Raw genomic sequence first — 14,939 nt, forward strand, 5'->3', positions numbered from 1 at the left:
ATGGATACCCAGTATCTAGCATTTACGGATGAAACAAAAATTGTCACTTTTCAGCAGTGATAGCTTTCAAACATGTACGTACCTACTTGATGCACGTATTGGGTTGTAACATTGTAAAACGTTCGATTTGGAACAAATCTTATCTCACTGAATGCTAAAGAAGAGGCGTAAAGAAAGAAAATTATGAAAGAATGAAAATTTCGCAGCAGGCAGAAAGTTCTTAGGTCTAGGAACGATATATAAAATGATAATTTTGATAAAGGCAAGTTTCAGAAAATTGCAATTGAAACTCACAACGAAATCGGATATGTCATACGTTCACTTCACAGCAATCTTAATATGTGAATATACTATGCATGAGAAAACTGACTAACGATGCTAATGAAAAAACGACGAAACCCTCGGAAATCTGTGACGCGAGAAAGTCAAGAGCGATCACGTACTTACATACGGATACAGATATATCCGTTGAATCAATACTGTTCTCGACTTGCTATTTAGCCTTCTTTCTCTTCCAATTGAAAGCAATTCTCTGTATAACTTTAACTTCAAAGTGAGTGGAAAGCTGGAACGGGAAGGGGAACGGGCTATTTTAATATCTACCGATCGTTTCCTAGTCGGTCGGAGCCGATAAAATTGATTTTAGAGACGCAACGCTCTGTACAAATTTAGGCAAGCTGGTATTTTTGCAAGTAGAAGAACAAGCAGCTTCTTTCGAGTTGAATTCTCCCTTTGCTTGGTTCGTTTCCCTACTCGGCCGGTTCCACTTTGTTTTCTCACAGTCCGCAGCGTTCACCAATGCGCGGAGAAAAGTTGAACAAAAATCGAAGGCTTTTCTTGCTAATTAAAGAACGATGTAAACGGTCAAGTGGCTTTTATGGAAGGAAAACGAGAGCATAGCGGAGGCCTGAAGTTTCGCGGCAGTTCGCGTCAGGCAGAATCTATCATGTACAGGTACAGCGACCTCAAGTATGCAACTAATTAAATTCCGTATGTACGTATGTCGTGTGTCGTACTTAGGTAAAACGTGTACCGGCGCAGTAGCTGCATGCACTGCACACTCAACGAGAACTTGTTCGGAACAGCGGTCGCGAGTCATTCGTTTGCACGGTAACTAGCTTCGTCGTTTCTCATACCAGTGAGCCACCCTCTCTTCCTCTCTTCCTCTCTTTCTCTTTTCCCTCTACCGTCTTTGCTGACACAATTTCCTCTATGTTTACATATGCAGAAAACGCGTTCAAGATCAACCAGAAACGTATGTGTTGTTTTGCTTCCCCAAGTTCTCGATCGATTCAAACGTCAATTATACCTGAATGCGCATGCATCGGTTGCGTCGTTTCCGAGATCCGTGTAATGCCATTTACTTCACGTACAATTCGTCTTATCGTGAAAAAATCTTTTCGTTTCATTCTTTTTTCCTTTCGTTTATTCGACCTATACGATAATGTACATACATATGTATTTTTCTATATGATGAATATCCGTCGAATTAGCTAAATCGTTTGAACAAGTAAACGGTCAAACCGTCGCAGCAATGTTTTTAGAAAAACACGCTTAATCATTAATCACGTACAGAGAAACGTTCTATAATAAGTATGCCGATTGAACGGACCGTAAAACTTTCTAGCGGAATTGAATTAGTAGCCACTTTTCAAAGTAAGGGCGTGTATAATTATCCAAGTATAATGATAAATATTGAAAAGTATAATCAATGAATATCCGTTGATACCTAGAGGATGGATATAAACCGCGGAAAATTTAGTAACATCGATGTATGCGGTACAGGGCTGCGTTGCATCGGGACCGAAATTTTTGTTCGATTTTGTTGAGCCGACTAGTCGTCATCTCCGTTACATATTTCTCGAAACTACCTCCGCGCGGTGCAACTCTAGTAGGCGTCACTGTCCATTGTATCTATTTATCTGCTTATTAATTTCACGCCGATGTAGAATTCCTGTTTGTTATTCACCTCTCCTCGTATTCTGAGCACATTCGGTGCCAGATCCGACTCACGATCAGAACGCAAACCGGTACCGTAAATGTTTTACTTCGATCGACTTGAATTCTTTTAACATTTCTTACGACGCGTTCTTGGCAAGCTATATTTTAATCAGCACTTTGCCGTTTTACCGAAACTATCCGTATAAAATTAATCCTTTATGGCAGTACATTTAGAACTTGTATCGAATTTTCGTCGTTCTCGATAGTCGTAGATGGTTATTGTCCACTTTCCCCGAAGCATAATTCAGCGAAGAAGCGCGAAAGGATATTTACGATAGCGTAGAGAAGCAGGTCGATTGCAAATTATCTACGAAACATTTGAAGTAGCATACTTAAATCTTGATTTAGCGTTCTTTCAAGTTTCGAATTCAAGTTTCGAATTTTCAAGAGTTTCAGCATCATCCAGATTAATCTAGGATCTATTAAAACAATCCTCCAACAATACATAGTTGGATGAAATTAACCTCTCGAACCATCGTTCAAAATTATCTGTTGATAAATTATTTGCTGTACAGAATAGCGAGTTGAAACTAAGAACCACTCAGTAGCATCATATATATCCATTCGTTCGTTATCTCTTGCCATTCAAACTTATCATATTTAAGTATTAACTTAAAGAATAACTGGTCGCAAAAGTTGGCGTATCAGGCTGTTTAACGACGAGCAGCGCGAGCAGTGTGATTTATAATCCCAAAGAGAAAACGTGGATGTCTGTGAGAAGTCCGATCGGAATGCTTCCAAGTGTACCTTGGTGCGATTTTCCAGGATCCCTAAAGACCGATAGACGATAGATACTTCATCACTCGAAGCAGTACGAAAACGCGTTTCATAAATATCGTTATTGGTGCGCAGTAATTCGAATGTCGTACGCAGAAGTCGTACGTTTCCTTTCTGTACAGCCATTTCCGTTGCAGCAGCAGCAGCAGCAGCTCTTTCTTTCTCCATTTTTCTCGTATTCGCTCGTTTGCTTCTCCAATCTTTTCCTGTCCCATTCGCTTAACCCCCGCCATCTCTTTTGCCTTATTTCATATCCTCGGCCCTTCCGTGCTTTTTCCTCGAGCTTCCGCTCTTTTCACCGTTCCCTTTTCGTCTCTTTCTCCAACTCCGAAAATTGCACAGTCCTTTCGTTCTATGGGTACTCATTTTTCGAGAACGATCGAGCGAAACAAGCTTCGAAATATGACTACTTTTGCGCAAGTTTCCTCTTCCGATGGAATTCTCAACCTACTAGCTAAGATAAAATGCCACATTAAATCGGACATCTTAAATATTAAATATTAAAGCGTGGACCAGGCTTTTTCTTTTTAGAAATTCATTATCACTAAACGTACGTAAGAGGAACGCATCCGGAAAAATTGTGTCAAGATCGTTGAAAGAGATCGTTGTGTGAAGATCGATCTATCGTCAGATTCGACTTTCGCCGCTTTCGAAAAGCTTTGCCGCTTTAATCAGTCGAAAGATATGGTAGGAAAGCAGGATTGTAGAATAAGCATTATAATCTGTACGTAAACGATCGCGTTTACGTTTCATCGATGATAAATAGTAAACGTATATTTCATGAATTTCGTATCTTCGTATATTTCATTATTATTTGTTCCTCGTTTCTTCAGTCATGTCTGATCTGATCTTTTGCATACTTGGAAAATGGTTGAACCAAATGGAGCGATGGTACTCGAAGTTTTCCGGTGGTTGAGGAACCAGGGTGTAAACGGTCGCTTTCGCGTACGGAACGCATATCGGCGTCAGCTGTAAATTCAATGGAAGAGGGTGGTAACAAGAAATGGACAGACAGATAGAGAGATAGATAGAGAGACAGAGAAAGAGAGGTACCCAGGATGCTAAGAGAGGGCGAAAGAAAAGGAAATCTGTTCGTAATGGCGAACTGGTTATCGGTGGTGGGAGTTTGGTCACAGTACGATCGTATATATAAAATCTGAAAAGGAGGTCGAATGTTCCTTTTGGCTGTGATCATCGCGGCAGCTCGCATTACGTTTTTCTACCGAGATCGATTCGGTGTTTAAAAGTCGTCTCGGTTTATCGTCCTCGTTGTAGCTCTTCTCCTCTTTTGTAATCTACGATGAATCGGAAACGCGAAGAAACGTAAGAAATCGTCGGGCACGAACAAAATAGAAAACATAATTTTCTCGTTTCTATTTCATGGAAATGATTATATTATATTATATTTTATATTATAAATGTCAATGATACATAAATGTCAACGTACCCTCTCCCCTTTTTATCGATATGAATCGACACCCTCGGTTACTGGCGGCCCACCGATTTTCCGTTTGCTTCCCTGCATCAAGGATAACTTCCTGCTTGTGTATATGATCTTCCTTCGATAGGCGGGGAATTGTGAAACCGCAATGCACAGAGGAAGATGCATGCATACCAAGAATGCAGCTCAATGTACAGAGATTCGTGCGGAAAGCCACGAAAACGGGTGAAAGCTTTCGGAGTGGAACGCGATGTTTGTCGTCAAAGACCAAGTCTTCTCTTTCTCCAGCGTTTCCCTCCTCCTTTCTAATGTACGAGACGATTCATAGAGATAGGGAGCGCAACAAAAGCATCGGGATTCTTCAGCTTTTCGAAAGAGCAGAAATATTTTAACATGGAGAATCGTAAATGTTGCGAATCCTTTCTTCGCAACTTATCTGCTTCGAGTTTCTAGTTGTGTTGCACGAGAAAACTTTGTTCGCTGTTATTAATCAGCTTCGTATAAATTTATCTTCCAATATCCTTTCTTATCGTTCTCGCTGAATACGAAACTATTTGCTACACAGCTATTTCCTTCAACATGCTCTTTCACTGTATTTACAAACAGTATCGCATTAACTCAGAATTAAGAAAGAATTAGGCATGTTAAATCCACGTGAAATATCCTTAATATATATAATGGTTAATCTCGTTAGTAACTATACTCGTAAGTTGCAATTAGTACCATCAAACGGGACAGTTTATTCTATCGATTAATGTCTATCAACCTTATACGTTTTAAAGCAAGGTATTTGATTCATAAAAATGTAAGACGAAGAAATGTAGGAAATTACGTATCATATGCAGGCTGTTCACGCTATTAGCGCCCGGCTGTTTTCTGGTAAACGACAGGTATGAGGAAAAAATGAAAAAGGAACGAGATGAATGGTTCAAAGTCCCAAAGAGTGCTACATGTTCGCGATAATATTTTTTCTTTTTAAGTGAAAAGATGCATGTCCCTCCTGTAGTTCTACTTTTCTACCTGTATCTTTTTTAAAGGAAATCTTCCTTCTCTTTGTATACTGACCATAATATAAATAAATAAATAAATAAATATATATATATATATATATATATATATATATATATATATATATATATATGTCGGAGATGAAAGGACATCGGAGCCTTCCCTCTGGAACTTCGGGAAAATTCATCAACACCGTAATTTAGATTCTATTATACCTTAGGTGTAATTAAACAATTGTCGCCATTCTAACCGATTGTATTTGTGCGAGATTTATGATAATGAGCTTGGGCTCCAGGCGACAACCAGTCGCCTAACGTCTATAGCTCTTCTTAAGGGAAATATCTGTAGCGGCGCGCGACAGTGGACATCCCAACGGTTTCTGTCCCGTGGCCCGCCACAAGCAGACCCTATTCTTCGGGTATGATGGTTGCCAGATGCCGACGCATTTCCACAGTACATGTTCAGCTAGCGTGAGGGCCGTTATAAATATTAAGATTTAGTTATCCAAAGTCCTTCGGACAGACAAACAGTCTTTGTCCCAACTACGGGAAGATAGGGGAGATCTATTTTTTCAACGAACCACGCTTCCCGCTAGCAACCTTCCCTCAAGAACGGCTAGCATCCTTTTCTAACCACCCACATGGAAATTGACCAATTAACAGCAACGTCAATTTCCCTCACTTTCCGAACGAAGGCTATCCTGGACGAATCCGATGATCTTGTGCCCTTAGACACACTCCATCATAGTTTTCCTCGACAGCGTCACCGTGCCGGAGAGACACTTTTTCGTACGATCTCGTCGACGATTTAAGTAACTTTCTACGAGCAGTGATTATTTCATGTTTTAATATAAATTCCAACTTAGAATTTGGCGGAAGGTCGATTCGCTGTTCCGCTGACCGCGGATTCGTTATCGAACCTGAGACCATTGTCATTAGTATCGCGAGTGCCTAAACATCGCGATTACCTGTTACCACCGTAATATCTCTACTTGTATTAATAAGCTGTATCTTTGTTGTACCGCACCGATGGCCAATTCCAGTGAAAATTCATTAAACACCCCTAACCTTAATTCTAATGTAAACCCGACATATATATATATATATATATATATATATATATATATATATATATATATATATATATATATATATATATGTATACTTGTTATGCGACGGATTGCCCATGTTATTAGACCGTACGTTCTTCAAAGCTCCGAAGCGTTTGATCTTTTACAATTTGGCTGTTACGTTTTCAGCAACAGTTCGGACTGTTGAGCCACAGTAACGGTGTTGCAACAGTAGAGACTAGAGAGCAGAGGGTAGGGAGTAGAGAGATGGTGATGCGCATGTATCGATAAAACACGATACATATTTTCTTGTTCCTTATAAAGTCTGATTTACGCATAACGATGAATTATACTTTGTATAATGTTGTCAATGCCAATTGTTTTCAAAGCTATTCAGGTTATTTGGAATAGTTTCGAAAGTACAGATATATTTTAAAGTTGGATCATTGTTTTACCGTATCGTTTTCACGTAATTACTTAATCTGCATTTGTGTAATATCAAATTCGTTATCGATAATTTGTTCTAAACCATATGTAGCGTAGCAAAAGTAACGAAATACCGAAAGCTAATCGATAGTTGCATTTAATTGACAACAATGTCAGATTTTGATTAACGAAGAAAAGGAATGCTTCTTGTTCATTGACGAAGTTTGGACGCTTTATCCAAAGCGAGTAAGCGAGTAAGCGAGTAAGCGTGCAAGCGAGCAAGCGAGTAAGCGAGTAAGCGTGCAAGCGAGCAAGCGAATAAGCGAGTCAGAGAGTAGGAGACTTGATGTGTCAATAGGCACGTGCATTATTCACATAGTGAAACGAGGATGCTTCGACCTGGGAAGCGAGTTCGATGCTTAACGTCTCTTATTCCGCACGCGGATCGCAACTATGTAGTTCGCCCTCGAACACTCGAGTCATCGTTTGAAGTCTGCGTTCGCTTTGTGGTCGCTATTTAACAATTACGAAAACTCTAGCAAATATTTAACAACCATGATTGCTGTTTGATTCTAAATGCAGAATCTAGAAATGTTAATAGTCGATCTTAAAGTTTAAGTTAATTACTCCATAGATATTCTAACTAATTACCGGTCTTAATTAGAATTAGCATAGTGTTATGTGATACCTATCGGCTCTATTTATGATATTCCCTATTGGAAACGCTTGTAATTATTAATTATTTTATCCTATTACACTTACAGTCTATTGTTCCTTCGGCTGTCAACATTATATAACAATACACTACGCTTCGCTACCTCTATATCGCAACATATCCAATTATTGTATTTTCTATAATAACGACTATTTATCGATTAACTATGTCGATATCTTTCCCACCTATTGTTAATTGTTTTTTAAAAACAATAACGTTAATACATAGAGGCATAATACAGAGAGGCGTGATAGAAATCTCGAAATTTTGGTTAACATTTGGCAAGTATAAACCTAAAGCGCCACACGTAATAATAAATAGATTTAGATTATATTTTGACTAATTCTTAGTCGGCAGATTGTGTTTTCTGGCAAATTTTACACAAGTGGGTTACACGATATAGCAGTATATGAAAGTAGTAGAAGGGAAGCAGGTACAGCAGACATACCCTTGATCCTCTACTTCTACAACTCTGCTTGACAATCAGAACCACAATCTCTAACAGATACCTAATTTCCAGCGGAGAAATCTTCTAATCTTAGTTAATTAGATGTTTTGCTTACAATTTGCTTAAACTTTCCTTGAATGTAATACATACCTAGGTGGTACAAATGTTCGTCTCCTGCTTCGTTTTTAGTTTGCTCGACAGCTTCAACTTTCAGTTTTCAGTTTACATATTTAGATAATCGATGATCGTTGCGAAATTAATTTCTGTTTGTATGACACGCCTCTGAAACGTAATATAATTCAGATTTAAATTACATTACATTATTTTAGAAATGTTGAACACTGAAAAGCCTGGAAATTAATGCGGAGTAATGAATAACAAAATGAGAAACTAACAAGCGTTGGACTAATTTAAACATAGGAGAATTCTAGTTTAACGTTTAATTTGACATGGATTTTTCCTAAAAAGTTTAATAAATTAAAAGTTAATCGATTATATGGATATCTTTCTTTCTCTTAATTAAATACTGTACTGTATAAATAACGGATTAATTTATACGTTCAAATTTGTAACGCGTAAATATTTGTACAAGAGAAACGAAACGTCATATATCTGTGTGTATATATATTTACTGTGTCAAAATAAAAGAAACGTATTCGTTTCCTTGTTCGAATGTCCGAAATGTTCTACGAATGAATTTTTGTGTCGGAAATAATAAAGAAGAAATTAAAAGTTAAATAACGTCTTCGTTGAAAATAACGAGCGTTGCGTCGTCGCGCCATTTGTTATTAATTCGCTTCGCGTAATTACATTTGTCTTGCGAATAAATAAAGGATACTTGCTCGTTCTATACCGCTAGCTCTGGCATTCTTTCATTTTTGTTCTTTTAAGTCTGCTTAACTCTTTGTACACATATTCACCGCCTAAATTACATCTTCGCCATTGTTTTAACGCAAAAAGAAGAAAGGAAAAGAAACAAAAAACGCACAAGTGCACAGAAGAAACCTATGAAACTTCATTTCATGACCTGTCAAGTGTTTCTCTTATCTCCGTTCCATATACTTGAATCGCGTAAGATTAAAAACGTTATCATCGTTACACTGTGAACCTACTGTTTCTAGAATTTTCTAATATCTGCCATCTACTAATTGGAATTGCACAGAGTCTATGGAGAATTTAGCACACGTTATTCACACATCTTATTCAATATTCAAACTGTTTCTTTCACCCTGTTTGTGCCCGTACGCGTATATACGGCGTTTGAACGGATAACACTGCACTTTGTTATCCGATCAATTAGCCTTAGGTAACTTGTTCACGTAGCGATATTTCAAATACTTTTCATCGCTTCTCAACGTACGAAATCATATTTTTCCCATTAATATAGGCAGGCAATGTTTGCGTTTATTTATTCGCATCGTTCGATCATAAATATTTATTAAATTTATACGGAATTGATATTTTTCTTAACTTTATTATTTCCACCGACCTTATACGCAACTATAATTTTCTATACTTTACTAGTAGAGTACTATCGTATTTTCTACGGATTATAATGAAAATTTCTACGGCTCGGCAAACATACGTATTAAACGGATAGTGTGCAGAGATTGGATGAAACTTGAAAAACAACAGATATTTCTCTTCCCTTTTTAAAAAAAGTTTTATCTCATTGTGGATGGAGCCACAGGTGCTACACACAGCGTATACATATGTATTACCCTCGTATTTAAATGAAATTATTTCAATGAAATATATCAGCATGCGACGAGAAAACTGAAATGTTTTCTTTGTTTGATCTTTACCATTGTTTGTTTATAGAAACTTTGAAGCTTTACACGTCTGAATAAACATTACATTTTACGGTAGTGGATACAAGCTAACAAGTGTATACACACACGCGCACGTACTAAATCATAAATTACAATATACGATGAATCTATTATCAAATTGTTCTACAATTTCTATTCTATTTGATAAATATCGGGCTCTAATTAGTGCATCACTAGTAAAATAATAATGCTCGTTAAAATGTGTACACATACATCTATATCCTGATAATGATAACACATTCATAAACACATTGAGGTAAAAGATTTTATTCTATTTACTTTTTAGTGTCTTATTAATATTCGAATCGGTCGTTTAATACGAAAGTTCAACGCCAATTAGCCCTATATCATGGTTTGATGTGCTTTGATGTGCACTCTATCTGCTAATTATATTATCATTATGCTTGCATTTATAATCACACGTGCTTTTAAGTATGTTTCATATACTACAATTTTTAACTGTTAAGTATCAAGATTCGTGTCTACTATTATTCGACATATCTAGTGATATGTAATGATATATGCGACCTATGTAATAACATAAATAATCCAATAACTAAAGAATTCGCGTGTCTCAACGTCACGCATCAAAATCGTATGGTGCAAAGTTGAAACCGTAAACGCTCTTATAACTTCAGCTTTTAGCAGCATTGAATTTCAAATGAAATGTTAGCGATATCACGATTACACAGTTTAGATTAACGCTACATTGCACAAGTCGTATCTAAAACACGATTAGTATTGAAATTTGTAGTTGCAGAACCACTCGAATGCGTTGAATAAGCGCATTGAATAAAACATTATCATTTTTCTTACATCGCGTAACATAAATGTATGAACGCGAATAAAGTGGCCAGAAGCGTACAGAAGATTTACAGAGGATAAGATTCGTCCTACTGCCAATGCAGGTTTTCATTTCGGTTCCAATCGTTTAATAATCTCCCGTGCCCTGACTATATACGATCACTGCTTCTAACAATAAGATTAGTTTCAATCTCGACTTGACGAGCAATTTGATCGCCATGCGAGGGACAGTCTATATAGGTACGTAGGCAGATACTCGGATGATGCACGTAAAACGGAATACTTTCCACGGATAAAGACAGTGTCGTTTCTAACGTGTCTTTTGTTATCTAACCGTTCTTGAATTAAAATCGATTATAATTCGTCGACTTTGCCGTCGCATATATATGCTTGATTTCAAAGATAGATAGATCGATGATCGAATATTTATATCTGTTCGTATAAACCTGCTGTTACGCAGCCATACAAGAGTGAAGGAAATTTCGTAATATGTTTCGTGGTTGAGGAAATCGTTGTTTCAGGACGTCGTGTCAGTCTCGTCACGGCCGTTACGCGAGCAACATCTACTTTCGTTCCATAATACGTATGTAAATCGATAACTTTCTGCCGTTTGCTAGCAGTTACTTGTGTGTTATTCATTTACTCGCCAATATCCCTTGCTATTGCTATATAATATTTTTTCATTGACATCCAAGATAAGTAGTCCATATAAATATTACAATGAAAGAAACGCGTTTCAGCATAAACCGAAGAACGATTGCAATTTCGTGCAAAAAAGGGTGAAATATTGTGCGTTTCTTCGACAAAGGTCTCAGTTACGAAATGCAGAATTTTACAGTAAAAAGTTACACGTTATTGTTCGATATAAAAGTGGGTAACCAGAAATCCTCCGAATTTGTGGTCTGGCACGAATTCAAGTCGCAGTTTAACCGATACGTTCGATAAAAAAAAAAAAAGAAAAATACTAAATATGGAATTATATCTTGAAATTATCAGAGATAACTCGAATCGATTGATTTTCGTTCGATTATGACTTTGCATAAATATTGCAAAAAAGGAGAAAGAAAAAAGAAAAATAAAACGAGTCCTGAACGCGGAGAATTGTGGATACCTGACCAGAATTTATGAAAACGATACCATAAATCAAGCCAAACAGGCGTCTTTCATCGATAAAACAGTTGCAGCACGGACATCGATCTTTTTTCTAAGTAGAACAGCGTATTAACGTTTTGTTAAGTAGATAATCGTTATCGATGCTAGCAATATGTACCCAAAAGCTTTCGTTTTACTCTGCATAGTTTAACGCTTACAGCGAAGAATTTTCGAGCAACTTGCGAGAAACATCGGAACATATGCGAACATATACGCGCTTAATGTACGCTTAAAGTTCATTTTACCAAACGTTCAAAATACCGTCCATGCACTTGCACACATTTATTCAATTTATTTATTCTTCCCGTTTTGAACATCTTCACTTGCAAAAAGGCACGCAAAATTTGCATTTCTAACAAAAATTTTATAAACAGAGCGTTATACGTATATACATATACATAGCCTCCGTGTATAGGTGGTATGTGTTATTCCTCCTTGTTCGTACCCATACAATATACCAATAAAGTGTGGTCGGAAAAGGCTGGGACACCCTGTATAAAAGCACATTTATACCAACTGTTTTAATCTGCATGAAGGCAACTTGTTCTTTGCTTTTTAAAATGGCAAACAGAAGTGTATATATTATACGCTGTATATATTGCAGCTTGTATGTGTGCGACGAAACTTTACAGTTACGACATATTACATGAATATTTCATCTGAACGGTTTAATCGATATGAAAATATAGTTACGTAAAGGAAAATTTAAGCCCTTATTCGGTATGGATAAAAGCGAATCCTTATCGGTAAAAACAAAAAGGAGCGATACTGCATGTATCTTTCAAATACGAAGAAAACTCATCCGATAACATATAGAACATTTAGTGCAATAGCGATGCAAACGATTTTTCCGTTCAGTCAATACTGGCATTACATAGGTTAACTGCAACTCGCGACAATATCTCCGTGTTGCTATAAAAGTGAAAAAAAAAAGAGTATGTATTTCAATAGCTATTTCAGATATTTCCTGTCTTAGTGCAAATTACCAAGTTACAAGATCCAGGCCACTGACGAACTTACGAATAGCGTACACGAACTCGAACTCGAACTCGAACTCGAACATCGGTTGAACGAGCTTCGGCTCAACGAGTATAAATTCTTACAAGCTTTCTCTTCGTACTATATAATCATAATTGAAAGTAAGCGACAAAAATTACAGACGCAATTAGGATAACACTGGAATGGTTAAACAAGTTTTTCAAAATTTCCAATCTTGACAAAACAACTCGAGTATGAGAGGAACGAAGACTTTTGCCTGACTTTTTTCTTGATTAAAACATCAACACCCATATGCAAAGAAGATTAAGCAAAGATGGTAAATTGAGAAGCTAAAATATGGAAAATATATTCCACTACTTTCAAGAATTGGATGCGAAACGTTTGAACGTTCAGGCGAGAATCATTCTAACATTCAAATCGTTAATGTAATAACACGATGACATAAACGTCGTTATAAATATAATATAAACTGTGCTACGTTTATACATTATTATGTTTATATATTGTACATGTATGTCCTGCCAATTTACGCATACATGTATGTAAAATGTATATATCACTTATATTATGTATATTATGAGTTTAAACGATAATATTATAGAATCGAAAGACAAAGTTGAAAAACATTTAATAAATCGATACTGCATTAGCGTATATCATCTTCGTCTGTTACAAATAGTTTTGCACGATGAAAGATTTAATCAATAAAAAAATCAAGTTGCACAAGTCGGTCAAAGTCTATCGAGTTCATATCCAATTCGAAAGTTACGAGATGTATTTTTTATCTTATCGATCGGTTATTACCTTGTTTGTACTGTATTCGTTAAATGAGAAACCGAGAGCTAAACAAACGATGATATTGATATAACGTATGTAAACAACGAAATGCAAATAAATGCAGCAACTACGATTCCTCGCATATTCATTCATAGGAATTGAAGCCGCAGGGTAGACCGCTTCGCATAATGTTCAGTTACAAACTGGTTTCCTATTTCCTACGGCGAGAAATTATAAATGTTTCGATACGGCTCGCGGCCATCTGCATCACCGTATAATTAAGCTATTTCTATGTAATACAGGGCTATAAGACGTATTATCGTTTTCTGATCCATCTTTCGACATGTAATAGGTATCCTCTTTTCATTACCGTACGCCATCTATATGTATACGGCGAACATTCGATGAAACAGCGTATCATTTTGAAACTGATCTCCGAAACGTATTTTTCTATTTTTATCGGCGTCAAGTTGTTTTCTGCTTATCCATCCTTTCGTTCGTTGAGCTGGAGATAATGCCCTCGGTAATACCTCGTTTGTTGCCATCAGAACATGCTACGTCTACAAGAAATTGATTTACTTTGATCGGTGGCTTCTGATCACGATATTAATCGCTGTGTGAAATTTAGATACTACAATTAAATATGAGATTTCGTGATATCGAAGAGGCACGGAAAAACAATGCATTCGATCAGTATGATCGGTATGGACGGCCCAGTCTGGGATATTATCAGTAATAAATTTCAGAGTCGATCGGTAATTGCCGATATCTCATCCAACTTACCTAGGTTTCGAACATCTTCGAACATGTTGTAGAGATCAGCGTTTTTAAACCTATACGTATAATCAGCGGTCAGCTTTGCTTTCCGAGATACTCGTAGAAAGCCGTCTCTAACGCTACAGTGAATTCTGTCTATAATTGTGCGACCAATTGCATGCCGGCAACAACCAATACTGGCGCATACGCTGTCACGAACGCACAATTATAGACAGAATTCACTGTAGCTATACCGGCAGTTTCTTGCGAATATCTCGAAAACTAAGGCCAAGCAGCCTTATATACAGGGTGGTTGGTAACTAGCGGTACAAGCGGAAAGGGGGTTATTCTACGCGAAAAAAGAAGTCGAAAATATAGAATATAAATTTTGTTCAACTTTTTTTTTAAATTTTTTTAAAAATCTACAGTGAGATCCGTTATAACGAGACGTGATAAAGTGCACGCGTACCGAACGAAAATTTAAAGTCGATTTTCTCGAAAACAAAGCCTCAAACGAAAAATTTTTTATTCTATATTTTCGACTTCTTTTTTCGCTTAGAATCACCCCCTTTCCGCTTGTATCACCAGTTACCAACCACCCTGTATATATATAAAAGAATTCGCTACGCGTTATCGTTCCATCTTCGGGACATATCTATATTACACATATAATATTATAATATATGTACAATATAGGGAACAACCTAATTAAGAAAATTCTGATTTTAATGAAA

General features: G+C 36.9%; 1 protein-coding gene across 15 annotated transcripts in view; it reads left to right on the forward strand.

The window, feature by feature from the left end:
• Positions 1 to 14,939, forward strand: part of LOC126863418 (synaptogenesis protein syg-2-like) — a 95,767-nt gene that overhangs the window by 22,721 nt on the left and 58,107 nt on the right. The window contains exon 1 of one of the 15 annotated variants that reach the window (XM_050613545.1): positions 10,867 to 11,104. The exons of 13 other annotated variants lie outside the window; for them this stretch is intronic. The gene's annotated coding sequence lies outside the window, so the exon portion shown is untranslated. Of the gene's footprint in view, positions 1 to 10,866; positions 11,105 to 14,939 lie in introns of those variants that run through there. One more of the 15 variants, XM_050613551.1, reaches the window with a different exon arrangement.

This window comes from Bombus huntii, chromosome 3 (genome assembly GCF_024542735.1).
Source record: "Bombus huntii isolate Logan2020A chromosome 3, iyBomHunt1.1, whole genome shotgun sequence".
Classification (NCBI taxonomy): Eukaryota; Metazoa; Arthropoda; class Insecta; order Hymenoptera; family Apidae; genus Bombus; species Bombus huntii.